The 27,145-nt window shown below is 41.5% G+C and overlaps 1 long non-coding RNA gene across 2 annotated transcripts; it reads right to left on the bottom strand.

Moving 5' to 3' along the window:
* Window positions 1–1,602: 1,602 nt before the first annotated feature.
* Window positions 1,603–27,090, bottom strand: LOC116453876. 2 transcript variants are annotated; one of them, XR_004243956.1, is made up of 3 exons: window positions 22,534–27,090; window positions 15,398–15,486; window positions 1,603–1,826 (listed from the first exon to the last, which is right to left on the bottom strand). It is a non-coding gene; the product is annotated as an uncharacterized LOC116453876 (long non-coding RNA). The 2 variants fall into 2 exon arrangements; XR_004243954.1 differs by lacking the exon at window positions 15,398–15,486.
* Between the last annotated feature and the right edge of the window lie 55 nt (window positions 27,091–27,145).

Below are 27,145 nucleotides of genomic sequence, written 5' to 3'. Positions count from 1 at the left end.
TATACTACATTACTGAAATAAGGCTACAAACACAACTGTGTTTCTATTGCTCCCATGTTTAGGGGCTCAGAAAGAAGGTTGCTTCCATCTACATTATTATTACCCTATTTCTTTGCAGGCAAAATTCAATCCTCTATTTTCTGCTCATTCAAAGCTGAAAATAGTAGTCACTGTCTTGCATTTTCCAATTTCTTCCACAAAAAATATTTTTCATCTCATTTTGTTACCAGATACACAGAAAACAAGGAAGACCTGGCAGCAGGATTTGGAAACTGACACATTCAGGACCTGGAGGACTAAGATTTGGAAGACAACTCCAAATTCACAATGATTCCAAATCAGAGATTCCTTTCAAGGATTACCTTGCTTAAACCCACTCTTTTTTGAAACAGGTTGGTATGGGTTTGTGACCTGCAGGGACATCCATTGGTAGCATGAAGCTGGGTGGGTGGTGAGCTAGGAGGAGGCGATGGAGCTGCACATCAGGATGAAGTGGGAGGTGGAATGTGGCCAGTGCACCTCTACATACAGGCACGAATCCATGCACAGAAACCCTCTGTGGATGTGCAATAAATTCCAGGACCCTGAGTGTCATAATAACTTCTCCTGTTAACCTCACATGTTCCTTTTCCCAGTGCCTGGGGCTGTCCCTGGCTGCCCTGCTCCTGGCTGGGGTGTCAGGATGGGCCCTGGCTGTGACAATCTGCCTTGCCATACCTGTGCACTGACAGTAACTACTTGTGCCCTGGAAGGTTAATTGAATTTAAAATTGTGCCTTACCATTAACTGAATGGTGAAAATTAAAACAGTATTAATTTTAAGGGGAAATTAGTTTCAGAGAGCAAACTATTAGCAGTAACCATATTCTTTCTGCATATTCTGCTTTGCATCCAGATATCTCATCAGCAGGAGCACGTTTCGCTGCAAACAGCAATAAGGACGTGTAATACAGCTCAGCAAACTCATATTTGTCTGTAGTTTCCCTAGGAGCTTAAAGGTTGGCATTTTGGGTGCATCTAAAACTTTTAGAGGTATTGTGGAAGCCCCTTTGGCTAGAGATGAAAAATGCATCTCCTGAGACAGTAGGTGAAAGGTCATACTTCGGAAGGAAGGAGAGGGAAAGATATTTTTCAAAGGTGGTCACCTACAATCATAGACTTGCTGCAGGTCCAAACCTCACCAGAAGAGCATGAAGCACCCGATTTTCACCTAGTTATGAACTGAATTATCTCTGCCCCACTGCTTTCCTCCTTCCAACTGTTTTCCATGATGTTATGTTGAGAAAGCTTTGGTGAAGTTCATTTCCTAGTCTGGCTTTGTGGGCAGATGCAAGCGTTCAACCATGGTTTCTGCTGACTCCCATGGAAAAACACAACAGCAAAGCAAGCAGACAGAGTTTGCAATTAATCTGATCTCACATAGCTACTAACTACAGCATTTCTGTGTCAGCATCAGTTCAACTAATATGAACTACGGTAAGAAACTGTTAAGGAAGATTTAAAAGGTAATTAAAAAAAAAAAACAAACTAATTTTGTCAGTAATATCCATTTAAGAAAACAAAAGACAACTGATTACTCTGCTGTAATAAAAATACATATACGTGGCACTTTCAGTAATGTTTTATTTTCTTTTTCCATTAGATCTGAGAGAATCAGAGAGTTTCCCCAGTGAATGTAACTGACTAAGTGATTTCATTTATTCCTTCTTTGGATTGGATTAAGTTGCTGCCATCTGCTTAGTGTCTCAAGTACTTTTGAGGAAAATTCTTTTCACTCAAATGGTTACGTAATGGTACGTGGTCTCTTGCCATCCTTGAATGCAGTCACTGAAAAGACAGAGATAAAAATAGAAAAGAAAAATAGTTGTGATCACCATCAACTGCTGTCTGTGCTCTGTCTTCTTTTAAGCCTGCCTGCAGCAGGCTGTTACCTCCCTTTAAAATCATCTTCCTTTCTACTTCTACTCCTAAAGACCAAAAGTATGACACTGACCATATAATTCCATTCACCTACATTTTTATTAAGCCCCAGAAATTTTTTGGCTTATATGCATTCTCCAGCAAGTCTCGGTGTGAAGTTTTCAGGAGATGTGAGACTCAGTTTTTCCCTTGGTAGCTCAGTCATTTTTTTAGCATTGCTTAAATATTTGTCTCATTTCTCTGCTGTATCTGTTTGGTGCTAAACTGTATCCAGCGTTTTGTTCTGCCTTTGTTGTTGAGGTTAGAATCCTTAACTGCTATGTATTTCCACTGAATGAAAGTTCTTAGAAAATAGTCAGACAAGTATTTAGGTCATGCTTTTTACATCTTCAGGTGTTAATGGCCCATCTTTCCACTCTTGTATTCCAGTACAAGAGTGCAATTTTTCAGCCCTATAAATAGTAAGTGGAGAGGGCAGATAATCTCCCTATACTGACTTGATATGCACCACCTTCCTTTTTCATAGCATTGCACTGAATCCTCAGCTGTGTCCACTCTGACTCCCAAATCCTCACGTATTTCCAAGTAGCAGACAAACTAATGCTTCAATTACCTTGATATAGTGTCTAGACTTCTGAAATATACATAAAAACCTAAAAATTAAAATGAAGAGAAGGCACCAGGGAATATGAGTCTGTGCCAATATATGTATAATCTCATTGCACCCCATCACCATAATTTTTGAGAAGCTGCCAGTAGCACATTAAGCAATGGGATTGCTATCTGGTTTGGATGTTTCAGTCAGTTCTTCACCTGCTTCCTGAGGGTGGAGAACTGCCTGTGGACTACGGGGTTTTCCTTTTGCTGGAATTCTCATTCAGAGTTATTTTTCATAAATGTTTCATCTGCCCTACATGTATTCAGGGAGGACAAAGCTGGGCGACATGCCTCTTACATATGGTGTGGAAAGCACTGAGGCTTGGGATGCTCATTATTCCCATAGGAGTCGGCTCCACGATCTCCGACAGGCTGCCCAGAAACATCTGGCTCTCCTACAAGGCCAGAGCTTGTCTGTCAGGCTGTCTAAAGACTACTGCTAGCTGGATGTTCACTGGATGTTAGCATCTGTTTAAGAGTATTGAGCAACACCTTGCAACAGCTGGGGTGAAAATGCCAAGTTACATTCATAGACACTTCAACAGGAGTGCAAAATGTTAAGTACTACAGTTGCAATGTGGGGGAAAGGCTAATACTGCTCTAATTCCCATGCAAAATATCTGTAATGATCACCTGAAGTTCAGTGCTTTATCTTCATCACATCATCTGCAAAAATGGATGTTTCTTTTAGCAAAGTAACAGCAATTCTCCGTGCTAAATCACATGAAGAATCCCAAATGCTGAGGTGAAAGTCCTGATGACAAACACCTCTTAATCAGAGTACTATGAAACTAAATAAAGAACACAGGAAAATTATTATAGATGAGAAAAAAACAGTTGGTGAACAAAATAATAAACCAGTGACAAACTAAAGTTGCTTCTCATTGATCACTGGCTTCCAAGGCAAATTAAAGTGTTTACTACTACAAGAGACATTGCTATTCCCATAAACTCACAGACAGGCCTTTTCTAGCTGACGCCTATTAATGATCCCCCATTAATGATGCCCCATCTTTCATCATCTTTCTTTCTCCATTAACCTCTCTTTCTGTTCAGTCCTCCAGCCTGTGAAAGGCCCAATGGACTAATATAGTTTAGCCACTTTTTAAAAGCCCCAAGTCCCTTTTAAAAAAACCCAACACTTTCCCTAGCTGAAGAGTAACAACAGAAACTTTTATTTTACCCCAGGACTCATTCCATATGACACCTATAAACAATAAATCAAAGCACCAGCATCACCCTTCTAACCTCCACTACCACTCATATTGGGGTAATTAAAAAAGCTCTTTTTAATTTTTTGGATAAATATGAAAAGACAGCCCAAGAATACAATGGGCTGGCACAGCCTGAATTTGGTATCATTGTAAAATGAAGTTCATAAGGCTAATCAAGTTAAACATTTTAGAAGTTGGGAAACTTCCTGTCCCAGATGGCTTAACAAGTGACTCCTATAAATTACACAATACATTACAGCAGCATCCACCAGTCTTGTTAGAATAAGGAGTCAGTCAGCATTTCCATTATAAACTCGTATTTTCAAAGTTTATTAGATAGCCATAAAAACATTCTCTAAACTGAGTCTTGGCACACAGTGGATTTTCACCTTATGAACAAACTTTCTGTGTTACAGAAAGCAGGATAATCATCTGAAACTCACGTTTCAAATTAGATCAAAATTTTCAAAGCTGATTAAAACCAAAACCTCTGAAATTTTTAGAACTCCTCTTACCCTTCCTGCTTTGTTACTGAGGATGTTAAGTTTAACAAGGTTTTGTTCCTTTATGGCCTATGATTTCTTGCTAACTGATCCTGAAGGCAGGTTATTGAATTTGCAACATGATAATTCCTTTCACAACAATGCACCAGAATGTCATAAAGGGCATCCTGCACCACATTCTAACAGAAGGATATCTCAAGCTGTAGTGAAAGAAAAAAAAAAAAAAAGGCAAATACAGTCTTGAAAAAAAAAAATTTAAGTTTGTCTCCAATCTGATTCTTTGTGGTTAGGTGCAATACTTGAGGTGAATTAATTTTAATTAAACAATACCTGAACATTTAAGGTGGAAATGAAATAGAAATTCTAAACACCTCCACATTTCACGTATTCCTCATTCTAATCTACACATACTGACTTTTAAACACAGCACAGCAGCCTCAATCCCAAATAGCCAAGAAACAGTAGCTCAGGCACAGAAACAGGACTTTGAAGGACACATGGTGATTGTTCAATATGTAAAGTATTAAAACCACTTCTATAGGTGTATCTTCGAAATTTGAAGCAGACAACAATGTGAGTTCTGTGCAATTTAAAGCTTCTTTGCTTAATGCAAGGAGCTAAATTTGTAGAGGTTGTTAGCTCAGACATTTGAGTCTGCACACTTCAGTTCTGTCTGCCTGTGTTACAGAGGTATCATCATGCTGGAGTGAACGGGGCACCTCAGAGACCATGGCCCCGACAGACCTTGGCTCTTACAGACCCACACCAGCCACGTCGTGCGTGTTGAGCACGGTGGTGTTACCAGTGCCATGGGAGAACAGTCAGCATCAGACAGCTTTCAGAGGATCTTCTGGATCAGCTACCGCCTGTTCACATGCCTGCCTGGCTCTTCCTGTTGAAGCAAGAAAGCAGAACCACAGCCTTGTCTCTTAAATTTTTGAGGGGAGTTGACTGACTATGTGACTAACACCTGAAGTTGCCATTTTGGTTCAGTCCTTCAAACACATATTAGCTCTGAACAAATGAAGTATTTCAGCAGTTTCTAGAGGACAGTTCACATGCAGACAGGCTGGCTCAGGTACAAGTGTTGCCAAGGTCAGGTTTATTTCCACGCTGTCAGTCAGGCAGCACATATCCAATTTCTTCCTCCAACCTATCATCAGCAAAGCCAGCTGAAGTCTATGGAGGGGATCTTTTTCTTACAGCTTGACTTCACCTCACTGTCATGCAGGAAGGTGTGGAGATTCAGAGCTTTGCATCTGCTTTGTACTGCTGTAATTGCTTACAGGAGTACGAGGAAGGTCAGTGGCAATTTGAGCTGGTCAGGCAGTGACAGGCAAAACTCCAGACTCTCCCACTGAACAGGATGCATTAATTTGTTGTAAGAATAAACAACAAATAAACAGAATAAAGAATAAATAACAAATAAAACAGAATAACAAATTAACAAACCTGAAGTACAGGTGAGAAATGTCACATTGATAACCTCACTCCCCAGATTGCCAGCAACAAGACGAGAAACTCATTTAACTTCCTCAGTGCTTCATCAGCTCCCACCTCATGCTGTCTACCCGTGCTCAGCCACTCTTTTTACTGCAGTTTTGCTCCTCCAAATCACAACATTACTAATTTACACTACACAGAATTTACTGCATTTAATTGCTTTTGGAAGAATGTAAGTGAAACTGGTTTCTGTTTACATTTTGGCTTCTTACCTGCAAAATCCCACATCAGTGATGCCTGCTGTTCTTTGCTACAGACTTCATCAAGCCTTTGCCTTGCATTGCCTCACACCCAACTTGTATGCAGGACCCTCCCTCACAGACTGAACTTATCTCTCTCCATAGCAATATAGGAAAGATAAGACAGAAAAATAAAGGATAACTATTGACAAGAGCACAGACACATCATCCTCACAGGGTTTTTATTTTGGTTACATTCTGGTAGAATGACCATATTCCAGCCATGTTCTGATACGACAAAATTGATGTCAACAAGTGGTCTGGGAAATGAATAATGAAGGTCAAGCCTAACCAAGGGAATATTTCATATTCCTCCTGTCCCAGAAGGCTTCCCATGGTCTGAAAGATCCACAGACAAAAGAAGCTCTTTCTCATGTGATTCCTAAACTTCTGTTACCCTTTGCTTTCTTCATATAAGTGCAGAAACAGGAGATGGCACGCAAACTTTACAGTGAGAAGAGCTTTTACAGTCTCTATGGGCAGAAGAATGTTTGCTTAATATCTTTCACATTTAGAGAGAACTATATTCCTCTTGAGATTACTCCTTTGCATTGTTTTTATCTAAGGGATGTGAGAAGGGTAATTAAAAGGACGTACTTGTCTGCAGCAACTCCCCCCACCCTAGCTACAAGATCTGTACATGTCACCCCTTGATCCACACTATTTTTCATTGCTACTTTTGTTGACACTATCTAGGTAGTGCTAAGTCCTCCACCTCTACTGATTTCCTGTGGAAGACAAGACATTGGTTTAAACAGGCTGCATGACTGATAAAGTTTGGATTTCATACTCTGCAGCTTTTTCATGCACGTTTTTCTCTTTCAGCCTTGTAGGCTTGTCTCATTAATGGCATCTGCATCCTTTCCAGCTACTAAATACTCCTGACTGCTACAAGTTTTCCCCTCTCTGTTTCCAGAGGAGGTGGAACACCCTTTAAACTGGCTTTTTATATTAAATTATTTCCTATCTTTTTATTATAGATGGAAAATGTAATATTCCTGTTACAATTATTCACCTGTAGACACAGCGTACATGGAACTGAGTCCATCTAGAAGCCACCTCACAGTCCCTATACCAGGTCTGGGACCTTATGCCTACCATAATGGGGTTGACAAAGGTGTCATGAAGGTTATTTTTTGCACTTTTATTGTCTTGGGGGTAGTTCACCATGCTCCAAAGTTTTGGACAAGAAACTGAGAATTTATTAAAGACCTGAAGGGGTTTTGCATCCTAAGATATGTGGGTTAGCTTTAAAGGAAAATTTTGCCTCAGGTGATTTTGGATCAGCAAGTGATTCACCCACAGATCATTTCAGCAGGTGGTCAGTGGCCATGAAGACTTCTGAACTTCATTGAGCTTCTTTGTTTCGCAAAATTTAAACAGTGCTGTGTTTCTTGGTTAAAAGGACCACCACCTTTTGTCTTAAAACCTTCATAACCTAATAAAAGAACAGCAAAAAGAAGTATCTGTGAAGAACTGTAACCAGGGCTCAATTAGAGTAACATCTAAGTTTTTAATAACTAACAGCAGTGATCACCCTTGGGTTCGGATACCTTTGTACACATGTATAAATACACACACATGCATATGGTTGAGTGGATGTAACCAGTCTGACTTCATATGTATGCTGTGAGCAAATTATGTTAAGTACCAAATAAACAGAGAAGAACATCTAATTCCTATCCCAAAGAAGAAGCTGAATAAAGTCAGTTAAGGGATAGCATAGAATCCAAGGAATTAAACTAATGTTTTGCAAATATTTCCCTCATTACTCACTTGTTTACTATGATTCTTAACCTAGTTTTCCAGAACTGTGCTTACCCTGTCTGTCCTATCTGTCCATCAGTTTACCCTAATAGCATTTGGCAGACAGTAAACATCTTAGAGGACACTCACACATATTTGCTGAAAATCTGAAATGTCTGATGGAAACGGGAGAAGAACTCAGCTGTTGTTCAATCTGTTTGGCAGCAGCTGGCCAGTCCACAGCCATATGTTCTCTAGAAAATTAACATGTATGTGTCTCTGATCATCACACACAGTGTAGTGCTCAACAGCAGAAAAAAGGTAAGAGAGCTTAGAGTACTGTGGAGGGGGAAGAGCACCCAGACAGAGGCAGAATTGACTGTGCTGCTGCAGAGTAGACTGGCAGTGTGGATAGTGCTCAGGAGGGCAGGAACAGAGTTTACTGCATTGAGATAAGGCATACAAGACACAGGACAACAAGCCTAAATGAAACTGCTAATTCTACTGCTCAGGGAGTTTAGATCTTTGCACAAAAATACCAAATCCCTTCCCTCAGATCAGGCTTCCTCCAGTGCTCAGGCTCCTCATCCTCTTACCATGAAAGGCCTCAACTTCCACACCTGCTTCCCCAGGAAAAACTTTGTTTGGGAACTGCCAGAAATCTAGTATGCTGCTTGCACCAGGAGAGAGAGCACTTGGCAGCCTCTCGCTCAGCTCAGATATCTCAGACTGTGATATGTCTGGACTACACCAGCTCCTGGGACTAAATCCTCCAAGTCACTCCCACACTTGAGTTCCTTCCATGGCAGTGAAGTGCATCTCCTCCAAACCCCTGGCCTGTTCCCTCCAAAATATCCCTTCTTTAATTGGTCTTGGCTAAGGAATGAGTACAAATAAATCTATTGATATCACAACTTAATGCTCAGCATCTTAATGCACCAAATCTTTATGTGACTAAACTTAAACTCTCAGCGATACAATGTAAAGCTAGTCAACATCCATCAATCCAGCAGTTATAATGAAAATAATGTAGTAGAAAAAGAGATTTAACCACATACAGAATAGCTGAAAGTAATTCATGCTGTCTACCCAACTACCTGCCAGCGAGGTTGTAATTCAGCTGACAGTGCTCTCAACAGATGTTGTCTGACTGTCAAAAAAAATAAAATGTCTGGGTTCATTTCCAATATAGAAATGGAATGGAAATAAATATGAAATATTTTGCCATCTGTTACATTGCTGAGTCACTGGAGAATATCATCCCCAAATGTGCATACTTCTAGATTAATTGGTCTATAGCTGTCTGACAACTAGAATTCAAAAAAAATCTCCAAGGCACTGATTCCAGCACATTACAGAAGATATATGGAGATGACTGCTGTAAAGAGAAATATTAAACCCAAGCTTTAGGGGAAGGCTACAAGAAGTCCTTGAAGATACTGTGCTGTCTTATTATGCATTAATTAATTCACAGATTTTTCCAATAAGCCTTCTGAGAGCCTGTAAGTGTTGTGTCTTCCACCAAATCTCTTATTGCCTGGACTTGGTGCACAGCCTGTGCTTGCAGGGATCTCTGTGTGCTGTACAGTGGGGTGGGATTGGGGGTGGAGAAAGGAGAAAGAGGGATTTCTGCCCAAGGAGAAAGAGGGATTTCTTGGGGTGAGACTTCACATTTCATTTATGTGCTGTTTGAATGCAAGCCCCTAGTGAGAGCAGCATAAGGCTCCAGGCAGTATGAAGTCTCCAGGAGCTGCAGATTATGCCAAGATAATTCATCCACTTCAAGTGGCTGTGATGGTACCCAGAGGAGCACTAACCCAGAGGACCTTTGTGTCATTTTTTCCAGAGTGTTAATCATCACACCTTGTCTCACCTGGACATATATTCCTGGCACTCCTGGATGTGCCCTCCAGTGCACAAGATTTCAAATGACAGTTGCAGAGGAAAGTCATGGCAGCCTAGGAGGGCTGGGATGGCCAGGCAGGCTCCATCGTGTGTCCTGCCTGTGTGAGGCTGGAGGCACCTCCATGATTTCTCTGCTAGTTGATAATTCCCACTCAGTGGGGAAGTCTTTACCTGATGGACATCTGCAGACAAAGTACCTAGTTTCTGAACCGCTCAGGTGGCATGGAAGGATCAGGATCACCTGCTCAAGGCTTGGTGCACCTTCTCAGAGCATAGCAAAACTCCCTACTCTTGTTCAGGAGGTAATGGATATTTTTCAACACCAGCTTAGCATAAAAGAGACTGTAACCTCTCAGCTAGCTCTCCTCTGGACAGGAGATCAGTCCTCTTGCAACTCACACAAGACCAATCATGAGGTATTTGCCCATATTCTGCTCCATTACATGGGGCACTTTTTCAAGCCAAGCATTAGGCCAAGGTTACCATTGTGATACTGAGACGGAAATCAATGGTTTCAGCCAAGTCTGTCTCAGAGCATAGCCACTATTTACCTATCTGTGCTTTACCCCATTCAAATGAAGACATGTTTGGCAGAGAAAAACAACCTGATGGCACAGTAGAACTGACTATTTAGAAACCCTCTTTTCTGCTTCATAGTATTATTTCCACATGATCATTTTTTTATTGCTAATTGCTAAATGATACCCATCATCCATTGCAGGAAAAGTCAGAGAGAACAAGTGAGCTGGGACTTTGACTCACACACAGACAGCCTCTGGGGTGAGAGCGGTTACAGCCCAACTTATCCCTGTGAGAGCAATTAACTTCCAACCAGGATGTACCAGAAATACAGCATAAGAACTCACTCCTCTAAGGCTCTGGGCAGCTACTTTGAAATCAAAGGGAAATGTGAATGCTAAAATCTCTCATCTGACCTCATACCTGTAATTTAGATAATCTGTATAAAGACTCTACACTTACGTAGTCAAAGAGCTAGAAACCCACCACTCTTCTGAAATCCAGCAATGCGAAGGGTGGTTGAGTACCTGAAAGAATTGTGAACCATCCTATACAGGTTCGGAAGTAATGTGACATTCAATACCATAAAACCAAAGTTTTAGAACCAGTCTTTTTGCAAGGATGACATTTTATGAGTTGTATTTCAATGAATTGAACTCATTAAAAGAAAAAAATTGGTTTGTTGACTGAGGTTGTTCAGCTCTAATATTGGTTAATATTGGTGAGTAATTAAAAATGTCCTAACCATTCAGTTTACAAATGAGGCAGATAAAGGCACCTGTTCAGATACCTGTAACTTGAAGTATTCTTGCTGATAAAAGAGTCTTTTGAGACCAGGCACTAGAAGCAGAAAATACATGTAGCGCTGTATCTTCCCACTCCTTTTCTTATTAAACTGTCTGCCTTTTCCACATTGTCCCCCCTTCCCAGCCCCTAGTCCCAGCCACACCCTCGGGTTCTCCCTATTGGTTCCAGTACCCTAACTCCCATGTACCGCTCCTGCGCCCTGAGAAAATCCCAAGCTCCCTGACCATGGGGTCTCTCTGCCTCTGGGAGCTGGCTTGTCATCGTGTAAAATGAAAGTTCCTCTGAGGTCGCCATGCAGGGACCCTTCTGCCTCATTTATTGTCACCGTGTTACGGAGCCCAGCTAGCCGGAGCACGGGGCCGCCTGAAAGGGCTGCGAGAGAGCGGAGCAGCCGCCCTCCCCAAAGCAGCCCCGCTGCACTCTCTGGGATGGTTGGGGCTTGCTAAACCAATGCAGGAAACTAAACCACCGCAACAAATACAGACAAGAATTTGGCCTATTCTGTTTACTTGAAGCACATGATCTCACTGAATTCAACAGAAAGAAGAGACAAAAGCCAGAAGACAGAAAAGAAGATGTGGCCAAAAAACAATCCACATAGATTACACCAGGAATCAATAACATTAAACAGCAGAAAAAGACCGTATTACACCAAGGGAGAGGGGTAAGACGGGGGAGAAGAACAAGTCTTAATGAATAAACTCAATAAATCAGGCCAACTCCCCAGAAAGGAAGGATAGCTCAGACAAAATTTCCAAGGTGTTTGTAGAGAAATGCAACAACAAAGAGAAAGAATTTAAAGGAAGTAGAGACAGCAGCATGGGGAGAATAAGAGAAAAAGAAGCAGAAGACCCATCAGAAAAGCAAAGGTCTGTAAAGATTCAACAGGAATGATAGTGTAGAGAATAGCCCATATGCACTGAGCTTCTGAAGAGAAGACTCAGTCTAGTTTAAGTCAATTACTCCATGTGAGCATCATCATCCTGAATCTCATGATTTGCATGTTTGGTACATCTTGGAACTGAAGTAAACCTTTCCTTGCCCTGGTCCAGAGCATACTGTTTAACAGCCAGAACTCAAGTCATCACACCTGTCAGGCCAGGTTCACCTTTTGGCATGTGACCAATGTTGTGACTCTCATGCCCACCTTTCCCTGCATTCTGAAGCAAAAACACATCAAGATTCTCAGTTTCCCTAAGGTGCTCATGATTGCTATTTCTGAAGAGTGTCTTCTCACTGAAGATTTGTTCATTATTACCTCATCCTTCTGCAAAGAGACCTTCTTCAAGGATTTGGATCTTCCCTCTCCCTCATGAAGTACCTAACCTCTTCTCCATCTTTGAGTTCCATATGGTCATCACCTCTCACAGGATATCCAAGCAGTTTTGGACCTTCATGGCTGTCCCCTCTTCTAGCACTTTCTGCCAAGACAAGATTGTGCTTTGTCCCACTCCCCTGCCCTGCATCAAGCCTTACCCACTTTGCTATCAGGGAAGTATCTAAAATAAAACTTAAAGGTTTTTCCCCTTAAATTGCAGATATCCAAGGCAGGGTCTCTGTTCCTGGGTAGCAAGCATTGCCTTTTCCTACTAACTAACTTCCAGAATACGTCAGGTAAGCAAGGTATCCTGTGGGAATCTTCTCACCTGTGTGTGCACACAGCTGAAAGATCCAGGATGAGTCACTTCACTCAGAGGATATCTCTTAGAGCTGAATAACTCATTGTATAGGCTTTGCAAAGATAAATGAGTGCTCTGGAGGGTTGTGTTGCGGGATTTTTTTTTCTGATAATAATATTGAGAGCTATGGTAGCTTTCCTCTCCTTGCCTTTTTTCTTTTCCAAAACTTTCCTTCATGGGATTTCATTTGCCACATGCACACATGCATACAGTGCAGAGGGCAGTCTTAAGTGTTTCTGTTTATGATACTGGTGATGATTTTCTTCCTGTCTTGTAGAAAGGGAAACATCTGAACTCCTTGTCTCCTCCTGTCTTGTAGAAAGGGAAACATCTGAACTCCTTGTCTAACCCCAGTCACTATATGTCACTCCCTTTTTATACTCTCCCCAAAGCATTCACTGCAGTCATTACTGGGTATTCTCCCTGTGGCCCAGCCCAGCTTAACTGCTCTTATATTCCTGCCTCCTTATACCAAATATTCTGGGAGTGGACATGGCAGCTTTCCAATGTTTACAGCCTATGCCTGTGTGTGGTTTCTGCCTTGACTCTCACTGGCCTGGATGTGTACAAGCCAACAGGATTCACTAGAACAAGAACTTAAAAAGATGCAGTGACATTTTATTCACTGCAAGAGAGAGATGCAGCACGATAACAGGTAACCAGCAATGTGCTGGAATTGAAGGGTTTTTAAATTATTCTAGACAAGCTATGTCTGACCAGATCTAGTGGTGGCAACAGTTCTGTTTTCACCCGGCAGTTCCCACCAACATCCCTTTCAGTGGTGTTCTCATAATTTTAAACAGGACACTTGAAGAAAAAAGACAGCCCTGAAATGGCTTTCAGTCACTGACAGGGATCCCATCAACTGGATTCAAACTTTCCAGTTGTGTTTATCTCCTTTATTAATTCCTGTGGTTTGCATCAAAGATGCAGTCTGTCTGGCTCTTTGATACTGGACCTTTTGGGGAGAAGTTGTTAGCAGACCCCTAAATGTCCGTGGTGTGTCTTATGGGCTTCTCAGGTTGGGCAAGATCAAGTTCATGGTGGTTTGGAGTTTTTTTAAAATAAAGAATAGAACAGAACAAAATGGAACCTGAATGTTCAGCTGGCAAATACAGAACAATGAACCACCTCAGATTATTACACAATACATGAGATGGTTAAAATCAACATGCAATAAGCAGGTAAAATACTTAAAAGCAAAATAAGGCCGGAAGTTACATTTCCTTTTTAAATGTATTCCCCTAGGAAAGTCAGTAGTCATGCTAATTTAGAATTCTTAATAAAGACTGGATATTTTTTCTCCAAGAATAGTGAATGTTTCTATAAATTGAGCAAGCAAAGGTGCACTTGGAAATGCGATAAGAGAGAAGGCTTAGCTATTAATGCCATGATGAAAGTCTCCCACTCTGATGTGTGTGAATGAAATCTCCACATGCTTGATTTCTAGGCTTTTTTTGACAAATATGGTCAGCATGAAAGAGGGAGAGAAAAAAGAGGAGGAAGAGTTTAAGGGGAAAAAAAAGTAGAGTAGATCTGTGCAGCTTGTTTTACTCTGCTGCTGGTGAAATAATCATTTGTTTCCAAATAGCCCCACAGCTCCCAATAGCTCTGACTGGCTATTACTCCACTGTTCTGGCAAGTTGCTAATGGCTTTGCATTTTCTTTTATTGTCATCAAGAGTGGCTGGAGTTCATTAAGAATTACAGGAATAGCCTCCATGCTTTCAAACTAGATTTGGGAATATACTCAGAAGGGACCAGTGATTATACGCTTTGCTAGTTCTATAGTAGCCCATCGCAATCACTGAAAGAGTGAAAAAGGAAAACAACTGCTTGGAAGCTGTGAAAAGTTGTATGTATGTATAATAAACTGTCGTGAAAATGTAACATAATATCACTTACTAAGTAACTGTTGTATTTAAAAGTCCTATCAAGACCAAAAATAAACTAAAAAGATAGCATTTTTGATAGCTATAAACTAAAATAAAACTTCCTACTCTATTAAACTAAAATCAAACACTTGTACCCATTCACATGCTTTTAATTGACCATAAAGATCTAACAGTGACAACGTTTACATATAAGAGTTTATAAGACAGAATCCTTTTCCTAATGTGGAAAGAATGCATGCTGAAAACCCAGAGGACAGCTCAGGGTGCTGCTCACAGAGAGATTAGATACCACATAAAAATATTACATTGACTTAAACATGGGACAGGAGAAGGAAATATGGCCACTGAGGTTTTAATTTTTTTATTCCATTACTTCTCAGCAGGTAGTATGTTTTTAAAGAGTCAGGAATGTACTGAAACAATTATTTCAGATTCTCAGAATTTAAAGCCTTTACATGTAGCAGTCTTGATACCTTCCATACATTTTTCCTTACCTGGGGGTGTTACTTCATAACCAGATATTGAACTAGACACTCCTACTCCAAATGCATGAAATGTTAATTGGAATGAGACTGGATCCCAGTGAGGACTACTAGACTATGGAATAATTTCCCAGAGGAGGTGATGTAGTATAAACTGCTTCAGAAATGGAAAAGTAGACCAGACAATGTACTAAGAAATGTAAACAAGAAAACAATCCCCTAATACAGAGACAGCACCTGGCCTATCTGTAAGAGCTGATGTGGTATTCTGCAGCTTGTAATCCCTTGCTATACCTGGGAAAGCATCTGAAAAATATTAGACCTACTCACCTGGTCAGTATGGGCTGACTTACTGACAGGCACTGCTCTTCTACAGATGGTGCAATTCACTTAACTGACCATTTTACTTTCACCTGAACCTGGCAAAGAAGAGAGTACAGCACAGTAACAAATGAAGAGCTGGCTGGGGACAGAAAAAGGAAACAGGTGCAAGAGTTCATGGTTGTGCAATGCCTCTCCTGCCACCAATCTGGCCACCTACCACTGTCCCCTCACCCCAAAAGCCAGTTTCCACTCCTTGCCTTTTCAGTGGTCCCACACCCTCCAGTGCTACTGCACAGTAGAGGGAGAGGGAACTGAGTGCCCCAACATTCTAAGGGAAATTTCCCTAGAGTTCCTAGAGGAGAAGACAGTGTGCACAAACACTGGTGAGTAGCACTGGGCATATTGCAGGATTGGACCCAAGGGATGAAACGCCTGTTGAACTGAATGTGACCAGATACCAGGAGCTTAAGCTGTGGCTGACTGAACTGAACAAAGCCTGGGAGGTGAGAACATGGCCATTACCACAATAAGTCTACATGTTTTGATCTATACTATAAGGATGAGCATTATCAGGAGTACCGATCAGGGCACATACATTCCCCTGGAGATTAATCACTGTTTGCAAAGAGCTGAGGGACAGAGGGCCTTAGGGCATTAACCCCAAATGACCATTAATCCCCCAAAATGCCGCCTACCCATGCCTTTGTCACTATTAAAAGGTTAAAAAAGAACTTTGAAAGGGAAAGGGACAGTCTGAAAACCAGTATTTTCTTCTTCCTTCCTGTGGGCCAGTTTGGATGTATGTAACAAATCAATTCAATCAAATTTTCAAGTATTGAAATATCTGGAACAGAAACAATTCTCCCTTTTCCTCCTTCTCTCTCACTTAAGAATAAAAGTAAATACAGTGCCTAAAAGAAACTGAGGGGAAGAGAGGGACTGAGATACAATGCTGGGCTTTAAGCTGGCATATTTTATCCATTAAAAGGCCACATCAATCTGACCACTGTGATCAGTTTTTGAAATTCAAAATAGAAAAAATGCTCTTCGTACTAGGTGCAACTGACTCCCAAGATATCTGTATACACATAAAGTGAAATAATTAGACCTTGAATGAAAAATCTTGACAGTACAAAGAAAGACCATGATCTAATATCAGAACAAAGTTAACAGATGTCATTAAGTGAGACGATTAGCCGATGACGGAAGGTCGCACCCAGTTTACTTTTCACAGTTGACAGATCAAAGTTATTCATTCAGTTTGAGCAAAGACTGAATACAGTTACCCTAGGAAAACCCTTTCACATAACATTAAGTCTCTCTCTGTCTTGTGTTTCTTAGACATGAATTGTCAGGAAAAATACTAGTGAAACAGTACAGAGCAAGGGCAACCAGCTCACATCGTACTGAATGGAAATTCCCTTAGTGGTAGGTAAAAATAAATGTGTAATTGTATCCAGTGGCCTTTACACTTACGTGAATCACATGCCTGAGATATTATAAACCTGACTCCAGCACAAGTTATGGAGCTGTGAATTGGAAGAAGCCATTAAGCCACATCCTGAGACAGATCCAGCCCTCAGGTCTCCTCCGATGCCAATTCTTATTGTCCACCCTCACCCACATTCCCCTCTCTGCCCCAACACCTGCCTCGCTGTCACTAAAACCCAAATATCCAGTGCTTGGGCACAAGGCCAGGAAGGACCATCCCCATTGCAAGTGGGTATGGGCTGGGTGGCACTGAGGATCTTAAGTGGTAGGGGAACAAGGTGACAAGTGGCACAGGGAGAATCATAGCTGCCTTTCCTCTTGCCAAGCCCCAGCCTGCTGCCCAGAGATCACCCTGTGCTCTGGCAGGCTCAACAGGTCCCCTCAAGTCAGTCTCCACCAGTGTCAGCAGAGCAGCATCACCACTGGTAGTGGGGACACACCACTGCTCAGCCAGGCATCACACCCCTCATGCTCAGGTGGGCATCCAGCATGGCTTATGTATGCTGCAAATATCAAGTTGGGTTGCCATAATTCCTTTTTTAGTATTAGAGTTTTACACAGTATCTGTCCAAGTTTTGGATAGTTGCTGTTAGTGTTGGGTTTTGCTCCTGGCTTTTCTTGTTTGTTTTCCAGAACTGGCAGAAAAGAGAATATTTAAAACTCAGATTTTAAACCCGACCTACTTCATACCTTTTCTCTTACAAAGTGTGATTAATTTTACATTGGTTTTCACTTAGGAAGAGATTGAATTTTTGCATATGCAATCTTGAAATCTAGAGTGAAAAAACACACAGGAAATATCCTCAGCTTCAGTAAATTTACTTTAGTCCAGCTGTGCATCCAACACTTGTCCATTTACTTAATTACACCATCATATAATATGCAATATAGTATTAAATTTATTTTCTTCTGTCCATTCAGTCCACAGGCTTGATTAGGTTGATGTAAAAACTATGAGTCTTTATCTCAATGATACCCACTTTGTATTCAAGCTTTCAAAAATGCACATGCCCCCATCTAAAGAAAAAGGAAACAATAGCCTCCAAATAAGTCACAGAACAGGTATAAAAACATGCTCATACGATTATAAATAAAGGGAAAAATAACACATTTATACTGCAATAAAGTTATTCATAAATTCAGTGTGGTAGAGTTTCAATAGGCTACAATTCAAATATTCTACAAAAGCCTATGTCAGCTAAAGTTACCATTTGAATGCAGAGAGACTAGCATTAAAGAATGTTTTAAAATGCAGAAAGATTGTGCTGGCCACTGCCCTGTGCAAACCAGGGGATTTGTTGCCTGCCAAGCCTGCTGCAGGATGAGAATCAAGACATTCAGACCTGACAGGGAAGAATGATTGCTTCATTGTGTGAAGGTATTTCTGTTACATGCAGCACACCAGCAGGGTTCTTCACCAGAGAAGCGCACAGTGGATTATAGAAACTCTTAACTCTGTGGTCCTCAGGAATTTCAGCAGTTATCAAAGTAAGAGGACCAAAGAAAGTGGTGCCTAACAGAGAAAAGAAAGAAAGGACTTAACCTTTGTCCTGAGGGTGATAAAATAGCATCACATGGCTGAAAATCAGTCTAGCTTCAGCCATGTGATGCAGTTGACACAGTCATTTCTGTGAAAGTTACAGGATGGCATCAGTAGTTGAAAGGTCATATTTGAAAGACTTTCTAAATACACCATCAAAATACTGGCTGAAAGACTCTGTGAGGGCTTATTATGCAGCTACAAGTCTGGACATATTTGTTCCTTTTTGCACTGAAAGCAATTGTAACATTCCCAAGAGCAGCAGGCAGACCACAGGACCTAAAGCACACAATTGAGACATTTGCTTGTAAGTAACATACCAACTCTGTAAGGTGACATACCAAATCTTACCTCTCATTGCACAGGGCCCATCTCCACCTGACTGAGCACTTCTACCATGCCAGTTACAGCAGCATTTCGGTGGAATTACATGTGGACTTAATTGGCAGAAGTCAATTTCTAGAAGCATCACTGAAGACATGGACTGAATTCTCTGCACTATGTTGGTGTTGTTGGAAGAGCATAAAAATGTGTTTGTGTGCTTCAATTTCCTTTTGAGAGAACACGTTCCTCAAAGCAGCAGGAACTCTGTCACCACTGTGGGTATACTTTCAAACAGACCTGCTTCAGCTGACTTTACCTGCAGAGTTGGTAATTGTTCTTTATTTCCTCTTCTCAAGACTGTTCTGTTCTTATCTTCCATGATCCAGTCCACCACAGCCTGTTCTTCTCCCACTGGTTTCCTGACTATGCCTTCTTCTAGTTCTTCCCCTACCCAACTAGCCAATCCATCCATGTCTGTCTTGGCAAACCCAGCTCCTCACCACTCAGTCATGAGTGCTAAAGAAGGTCATCCCCTACACCTTCTCTTGTGGTCACCTCATCCACTTGTAAACATGTGCCTTTTTCCTGATAATCCCCTCTCTTCTGACTTTTTATCTTCCCCTGTATAACTCTCTAAACTGCTCTGGCTCAGATAATTAGCCTGCTTAGCTTTCTGCTGAGATTCATGTGATCAGAACTCATTTCCTGAACTTTCCTTCTGAAGTTTTCCTGCTCTCCCATCATCACGGGTAACACCAAGAGGTTTTTCACAATCTACCCCACACCTTTAGAGACACCAACTCTTAAGCAATAGATGATACAGCTGTCTTTCACCTCTAACAGAAAAATAGAGAACCTCTTTTGAAAATGACCTCTCACATTTATCACAGAAACTTGGACAGTTCCAAAAATTTTCTCCATGGTTTTGTGATCATATTTCTGCATGATGACTAATAGACCATCAGATGAGAGTTCAAGATCCAAGAGCATAAAATGTCATAAGTATCTTTAAAGGGGCACAACATAAATTTCTCACACACCTTTTAGAGTATTTCCCCAAGTGTCTCTAAAGGGGAACAGGCAGACATCCTGAGCTGAACAGCCTTAAGCAAAAATTTTTCAAAAGAGTAGGCTGCCAGCCTGGGAACAGTACTGAACTTCAGCATTCCCCTTAACCTCGAATAACCTTCTTGAAAGCAGATGAGTGATTCCAGTAAAACTTTCCCATCTTGCCCATACAAGTAAGAAGAAAAGACTGCAATATAGGTCCAGATCAATTTATTCTGCAAAACACCTTGAAAAAGCCCAGAAGCATACAGAGGCCAGGAACTTCCCCATTTTGCTTTGAAATTATCCTTTTGTTCCCCAGAAATCTCAGATCTAATCAGTCAGCTCATGAAGAACTAAAGAAGCCAAACTTACAGTCAGCCTTTTTCTGCCTACTTAAAAAAGCGGTACAAAGTTGTGGGAGCAGTACAACCTTCCCATGCCTGGGAAATGATCCCACCTGCACCTATGAGTGCAGTTCATTGCCATGCCCCAAGGCAGCTCCAAGATGGTTATTAAGTAATTCCAGCAATGACAAGCAACCCCTGAACACTTTTCAGATGATTTTACGGACACACTGCTTGCTAGGGAGGAACTGTCAGCTATTAAACCATGGGCCACCTAGGCTTTGCTGGATAGTAACCATTGTCTGTCACTATTGGTTCATCTCTTCATCCTAGATGATTCAGACTTTAGCTGTGCATCAGGCCTCACATCCCTGCTCTGGGCGTGGCCAGCTGCAGCTCTCACCATCACAGCACATACTGTCAGGCTTTCCTTACCTTAGCCATCCTGTTCAGCTCTGAAGCATGTAAATATTCCTTCAATCTATTTAGGAAGGGCATGCTTCATAAAGGGCTCAACATTTTTCCCATCACAAGATTTCAGAACAGGAGGCTAACCCCAAATCATTTCCAAACAAGCATCCTCTTTCCCCTATTTTCTTGCCAAGTCTGTTGTTTTCTGATGTAATTTTTAAGAGGAGGAATGTGCAACGCATCCCAGAACACATCTCTGCGCTCAAAAGAAAGAGAGGGAGTAGTGAATCAAAACTAATAAACACGTAATTGTACCCAACATTTATGGAAAGGCTTCCTGTTGGAGAGAAAATCAGTGGCCAGTTCAACAAATACTCTTCTTTTTTTAAGGAAAAATTATACTCTCGGGGGTATCAAAAGTCACTTTTTATAGCCAGGTTCTAAATTTCTGAAACCTAAGACGTATTACGGGAACTTATAATATTAACTATATTTAGTGGGCATTTCATTGTCCATACAAGCCATGCTATTAAAGAAAGTATTTCTTTCCTAAGCTATATATGTTTGTCTGAGAGTGTGTGCACCCGTGTGTATGTATGCATGTGTCTGCTCTTGAAGAATTTCACATGGTCAGCAAAAGAGCTTTGTGTTTTATTTTTAAGTGAATATAAATGCTCACAAGATCTTATGCTAGATGCAAAAGAAAGAAGAAATGGACAAAGCATTTGTGACTGCAAGCAGCCAAAACAGTTTGCAATCTGAGTACCAGCAAGAATTGGTCATATACCTTATAACAAAGTTATTGCTAGTTTTTTCCCACACACCAAGAAAATGTTTCAAAGGTCTCTGTCTCTTCAGACTTCTAACTCAGGAAACAGGAGTGGTTTCCATACAAAAAAGCAAGCAGATATGTTCACATTTTAAATGAGAGGAACAAAAGCACAAGAACAAAAGTAATGTTTCTGCTTGAGCACGTGTTTCCCTCTGTGACAGTCTGCACTGAACAAAATAACAGCCTGGGTCTGCAGGCGTTAGAGGGTTGGGAAATGCTAGAAGTGCAGTCTGCAGAAAGTAGAGATGACATCTGCCCAGCAATATCACATATGAGGACGTGAAAGGATATGTCCAGCCACATCCTCCAACACAGACACTGAAATGTTTACTCAAAATTCCTAGTCAAAATACTGCGAAATTGAGCTCTGCTTTCCTTTTTTTCCTCTTTTACCAGTAACCTGGGAGGTTGGCTATGCAAAGGTAGCTCTCACAGCCATCTCAGACTTGTTCAATAGCAGCATGAAGGGAACATGGAAGGAAGCTGTTGCCATAAAAGTGGTCACCATGAATATACCCTCAGGAATACTCAGCCCCAGCTGCTGGGGAGGAAAGAAGTGTTTGCCAATAATTGCTGCTTTCAACCAGTCATCTTCCTAGCACAGAGAGAGGACTTAAAAGTTGAAAACTGCAGATCTGGCATCACACTCAATCTCAGAAGAGGATAAAAATCTTCACTGTTTTTTGCTTTATTTTTTTTCTGAGCCTGAAATGTAATTGTTATCTCTTTAAAAGAGGAGAGCAGCAAGCCGTAGCTCTTGTAAACTTTCCTACTTTGTGTAAACCCTCATGTTGTCTTATCTTATGAGGGGATCTGTTGCACAACCTCCACTCACAAAAGAAATCACAAGGTCATGAAAATCTTACGATCTGTCAGTGGTGAAATTTCAACCAGTAACAATGAAAGTCTCTTCAGTGTGATCACACTGACCTCATTTCTTACAGAGGTTTCAGCAAAGCCCCATTCTGAAAGGACAGAAAAATATACCTGAGAGTGCCCCCACCATATAGACCTACCTAAGCTGATCTGGTGAGCCCTCCTCATCTGCTCAGCCAACCACCAAACCCAGCATCTTACAGGTTGAGCCTTGTAAGAAGAGAAGCTGGTGCTGGGCTTAGTGAGTTCTGTGCAACAAGGAAGAGCTGCTTACCAGAGGAAGGTCAGGGTGCACCAGAGAGACAGCTTTTCTTATGGGTCTTCATTTACTCATCAGTTCATCCTGGAAGTCCCCTCTCTTCTGCCATTGCCAGTTCAGGTGCAGGTCAGGCTGTGTGCACTTTTTTATTCTCCATCTTATAACACTGTTTCTTACCTGTCCACACACAGCTGTGAGCCCAAATTGCTGGCTGCAGCTCTTCTGCCATGGGCATTCAAACTGTTCAGCCTTGTAGCTGCCTTTGTCCTGGAAAACAAACAAACAAGCAAACAAACAAACAAACAAAAACTGCATCTATCAGAAATGGAAGGCCAAAGTTAAATCTGTCTTTCATAACAAGACTTAATCCAATTTATTGCTGAATGTAATGTGAAACTGAACATATATTACAGCTTAGAAGGAACATCAGCTGTATCTCAGACAGAACAGTCCTTGAATATAAAGGTAAATCTGATGGCAAGGTGGACAAGCAGAGATGGGTTTATTTATCAAACTTTTTGAGCTTGCAAGGATGGGCTAGAAACCTCATGAAAACATTATTTATTGGAAGATTTCTAATACTTCCTGCTTCTGCTGGGGCTGGAAGAACCACAAGAACTACATTTCTGTGGTATTTTGGTATTTCCACTTGTGGCCCCAGCTGGAACTAAGAAGGGAAGAGGCACACACACTTGGAAATGGTGGGGTTTTGGTCATCTGCATTTTTTTGGAATCACAGGAAAGGTTTTTTCAAAGTCGACTTTGAGGCAACATATTTGAGGAGGTATTCTAGCAGATGCTACATAAAATTACGACTTTTCAGTTACATAAAATTTGCACTTCAGGTTGGAATTTTATGAAAAATGCATCTCTGGCTTACTGGTTTATATGAACTCTACATAGTTCTGCAACATAAGAATTTCACTATGTCAGTCATGCATAATAACAACATAACAATCTAAAATAATAATGTAATAAATCCACTGACTAGTCATCGTGGGCCCAACTCTGGCAACCCTTTGTGAAAATGTGCTGCAAACACATGTACAGAAAGTCTCTTAGCTCAGTCCCGCTCGCCTCAAGCCAAGAAGTTATCTAACGGCAAATCAACAGACAAGTGTCACCAGAAATGTCTCATAGCTAAACAGCTCTGCTGTGAGCATAAGTTATTCCATTTCAGATGTGGAAAGGTTTAATTGGGTTCTATGCAATTAACAAACCTCAATTATGAGTAATTTGTTAGTCATGCTTACTTTTGGCTAAGGCTTGCTTTTTTTCCTTTTCTCAGCTTTCCCTCTTGAAACACCTGCAAAGTAGATGAATGGGGAGGGGGTTGGTTCTGGCCAGAACTCTGATAAAATGTCTCCTTGATACAGATTTAACTGTTTCTATGAAAACAGCTGCTCTCCTTAGAGAATGTGCCCATGGGCAAAGCTGTTTTCACTTCTAACAAGGGCCTGAGGAGCAGCACTGACAAAAATTACCTGCTGGAAACTGTGAATCAGTGTGTCTCCAACCCAGCCTGGTGCTGCTCCCCATCTTGCTAACCTGGTCAACCCTGCATCTGTGCTGGGCAGGTCTCGGTCACCTCTGGTGGAGAAATGGCCTGGTCTGCCTGTCATTTGGACACAATAAGAGCTGGGGCAGCAGTCCAAGGCAGGGTAGATGCTTTTGAATTACCTGCTGGAATATGACTCCACTCTGTGCTGAATACTGTGCTTCCACTGTGAGTGTAACTTGTGCTTTCCCTCCAGCTCTCCTATTACACAGTGCATATCTTGAACCATCATTTACCTCCTCAAATTTTAACCATATCAGCTTTTTAAGTACAGGCCTGTCTCATATTACTGCTCAACCAAAGTCTTTGGAATCAACAGAGGATGAATTTTACCCATCTGCTTCAATCTATATATGAAGATAATTGCAAAAAACTAGAAACAAAGCAATTTTGACTATGAAGAAAGAATTCTGAGACTGAAAGCCAGGGTTTACTGGAGAAAAGGTCTTACAGATGCTGACTCTGCTCATGATGGGACAAAGAACAGCAGTTCCTCCCAGTTTAAACTCAGATTATTCATTCTCCACAGTCAACTGTCCTGGAGGCTATGTAAACTTGCTTTCCTCTGCACTGCTGTTCTCCAAAGTGGTTCTCTTTGAATTGAAGGGAATTTTACTCCTACTTCAGTAAAGCAGGGCTCAGAGACCTCAAGCAAATGGGAAAAATGTTAGTTCAGAAATGGAAGCAGTATAGCATGACCCGAGGTAATCCTCTTTGGCAGAGGCTTGGAGGCAGGCTAACACAGCAATATTATTTTCAGGCCCACACTTAAGATGATTGCAAATACCTGTGTAGATGAGCAATAACTTGGGTGCCTCTACTCAAACTGTCCTTTGCTCAGCATGGCTGGACAGCCAGCATGCCATTACAGTCTGCAGCCTCTCACCCTGGCTGAGGGAGCTTGTTGGAAGGAATCAGTACCAGGTCTGATGGTGTTAAAACATAACCAAGGGAATCTGACATTCTGACATCTAAAACGGAGGAGAGAAAAGAGAAATCCATGGCTGGGCTTCTCTGAGCTTGTCTGCAAGGCTCTGCTCTATTCTGCTGAATTACATCTTGAGACACACTTGATGAGGCTGCCTACAGATCTGTACATCTGCTCCAGCTCCTTTTATTCTCTCCGATCTCCTCCATCACCTCTTGACTACATGCTCCTTATGGCAGTGAACATCTCCCCCTTTATGTCCAGTGGATACACAGGACACTGGTGAAAACATGTCTTCACTACTGAAAGCAACAGCTTCTGTCAAGATCAAAATTTCATTTATTTCCAACTCTCCAGTCTGAGGCAAACATCATGGAAGTCTGAAGTTCTTTTTGCTCAAGGACATAACAGAGAGGGGCAGGTTACCTGAACCTTAAAAGCCAAAGCCTTACTAGGTTTTACACGAAAACAAATTTAATCTTTAATGGAAAAACATCTGAAGATTTGGTTCCTGATAGACCAGTTATTTCCAATCAAAATGGAAGTCTGTCACAAAAATTCACAGTTACAAAAAACTCTCACAAATATTTAAAACTCTTATGAACATAACCAGAGAGTAATTAAGCTTTGGAAAAGAAATCTCTGCAGCAACAGTGGTTATGTGCTATGTCCTCATTTGCTGGGGTGAAAACTAAAATCTAACAAGAGAACTTGCAGATTTAACATAAAATAACAGCCAGGGAATATAAATAAAATGTAATATAGCAAATGGGGAATAATTATTTTGTGGATTTATGACACCTGTTTCCCTGTTCCATATTCAGGACTGCTAAGGGAAAAGAAAAAGGTACTCACAGAGGTGAAAAGTTCTCATAATTTTTTGTTATTATTATTTTTCAATTAATTTCTAAATATATGCTTACCACACAGTTCTTTATGAAGAAAAAAAGGCTGAGCTATAAATAATATTTCCTCTCCTGGGAGTTATTCTAAGCTGCAAATTTTTTGCTGTTGACAGAAATGGGAAAACCCAGAAAATATGCAGGTTTGGATTAGTTTTAGTCTAGGCTCTTGCTTTTAATTAGCTTTTTTTTTAAATACTGATAGTGGTCTTGCAAAAAAAAAAATGGCACTGGAAGGCCGAGACCCATCTGGAATTAAATCTGGTCAAGGATGTCAAGGACACCAAGAATGGCTTCTTCAAATACATCAATAACAAAAGGAAAACAAAGGATAATGTGGGACCATTATTAAATGGAGGGGGGACAGAGGACACAGAGAAGGCAGAGTTGCCAAATGCCTTCTTTGCATCGCTCTTCACTGACAAGACCAACCCTCAGGGATCTCTCACCCAGGGACCTGGCTAAAGGGATGTTGGAAGGAAGACCTTTCCTTGGTCAAGGAGGGTTGGCTTAGAGAAGACCTAGGCAAACCTGACACCCACAAGTCCATGGGCCCTGAGGGGATGCATCCACAAATGCTGAGAGAGTTGGTGGACACCACAGCGTGGCCATTCATGGTCATCCTTGAAAGGTTGTGGAGATCAGGAGAGGTGCCTGAGGACTGGAAGGAAGCAAATGTGGCCCCAGCCTTCCAAAAGGGCAAGAAGGAAGACACAGGGAACTACTGGCCAGTCAGCCTCACCTCAATCCCTGGAAAGGTGATGGAGCACCTCATTCTGGAGGCCATCACTATCCACATGGATGACAAGAAGGTGATCAGGAGTAGTCAGCATGGATTCACTAAAGGTAAGTCATGGTTGAGCAGCCTGATTGCCTTCTGTGATGAAACAACTGCCTGGATGGATGAGGGAAGAGCAGGGGATACTGTCTACCTCAACTTCAGCAAGGCTTTTGACACTGTCACAACCTCCTCACAGGCACACTCAGGAAGTGTGGACTGGGTGAGTGGACAGAGAGGTGCTTTGAGAAGTGGCTGAACAGCAGATCCCAGAGGGTTGTAATCAGTGGCACAGGGTCTAGTTGGAGGCCTGTCACTGGTGGTGTCCCCTAAGGTTCAGTACTGGGCCCAGTATTGTTGAATATTTCATCAGTGACTTGGATGAAGGGGCAGAGGCCTCCTCAGCAAGTTCCCCAACAACACAGAGCTGGGAGGAGCGGCTGATACCCCAGAGTGCTGTG

Source organism: Corvus moneduloides, chromosome 1 (genome assembly GCF_009650955.1).
Source record: "Corvus moneduloides isolate bCorMon1 chromosome 1, bCorMon1.pri, whole genome shotgun sequence".
NCBI lineage: Eukaryota > Metazoa > Chordata > Aves > Passeriformes > Corvidae > Corvus > Corvus moneduloides.
Note: the sequence above shows the minus strand (reverse complement) of the source record. Positions and strands in the feature narration are given on the sequence as shown.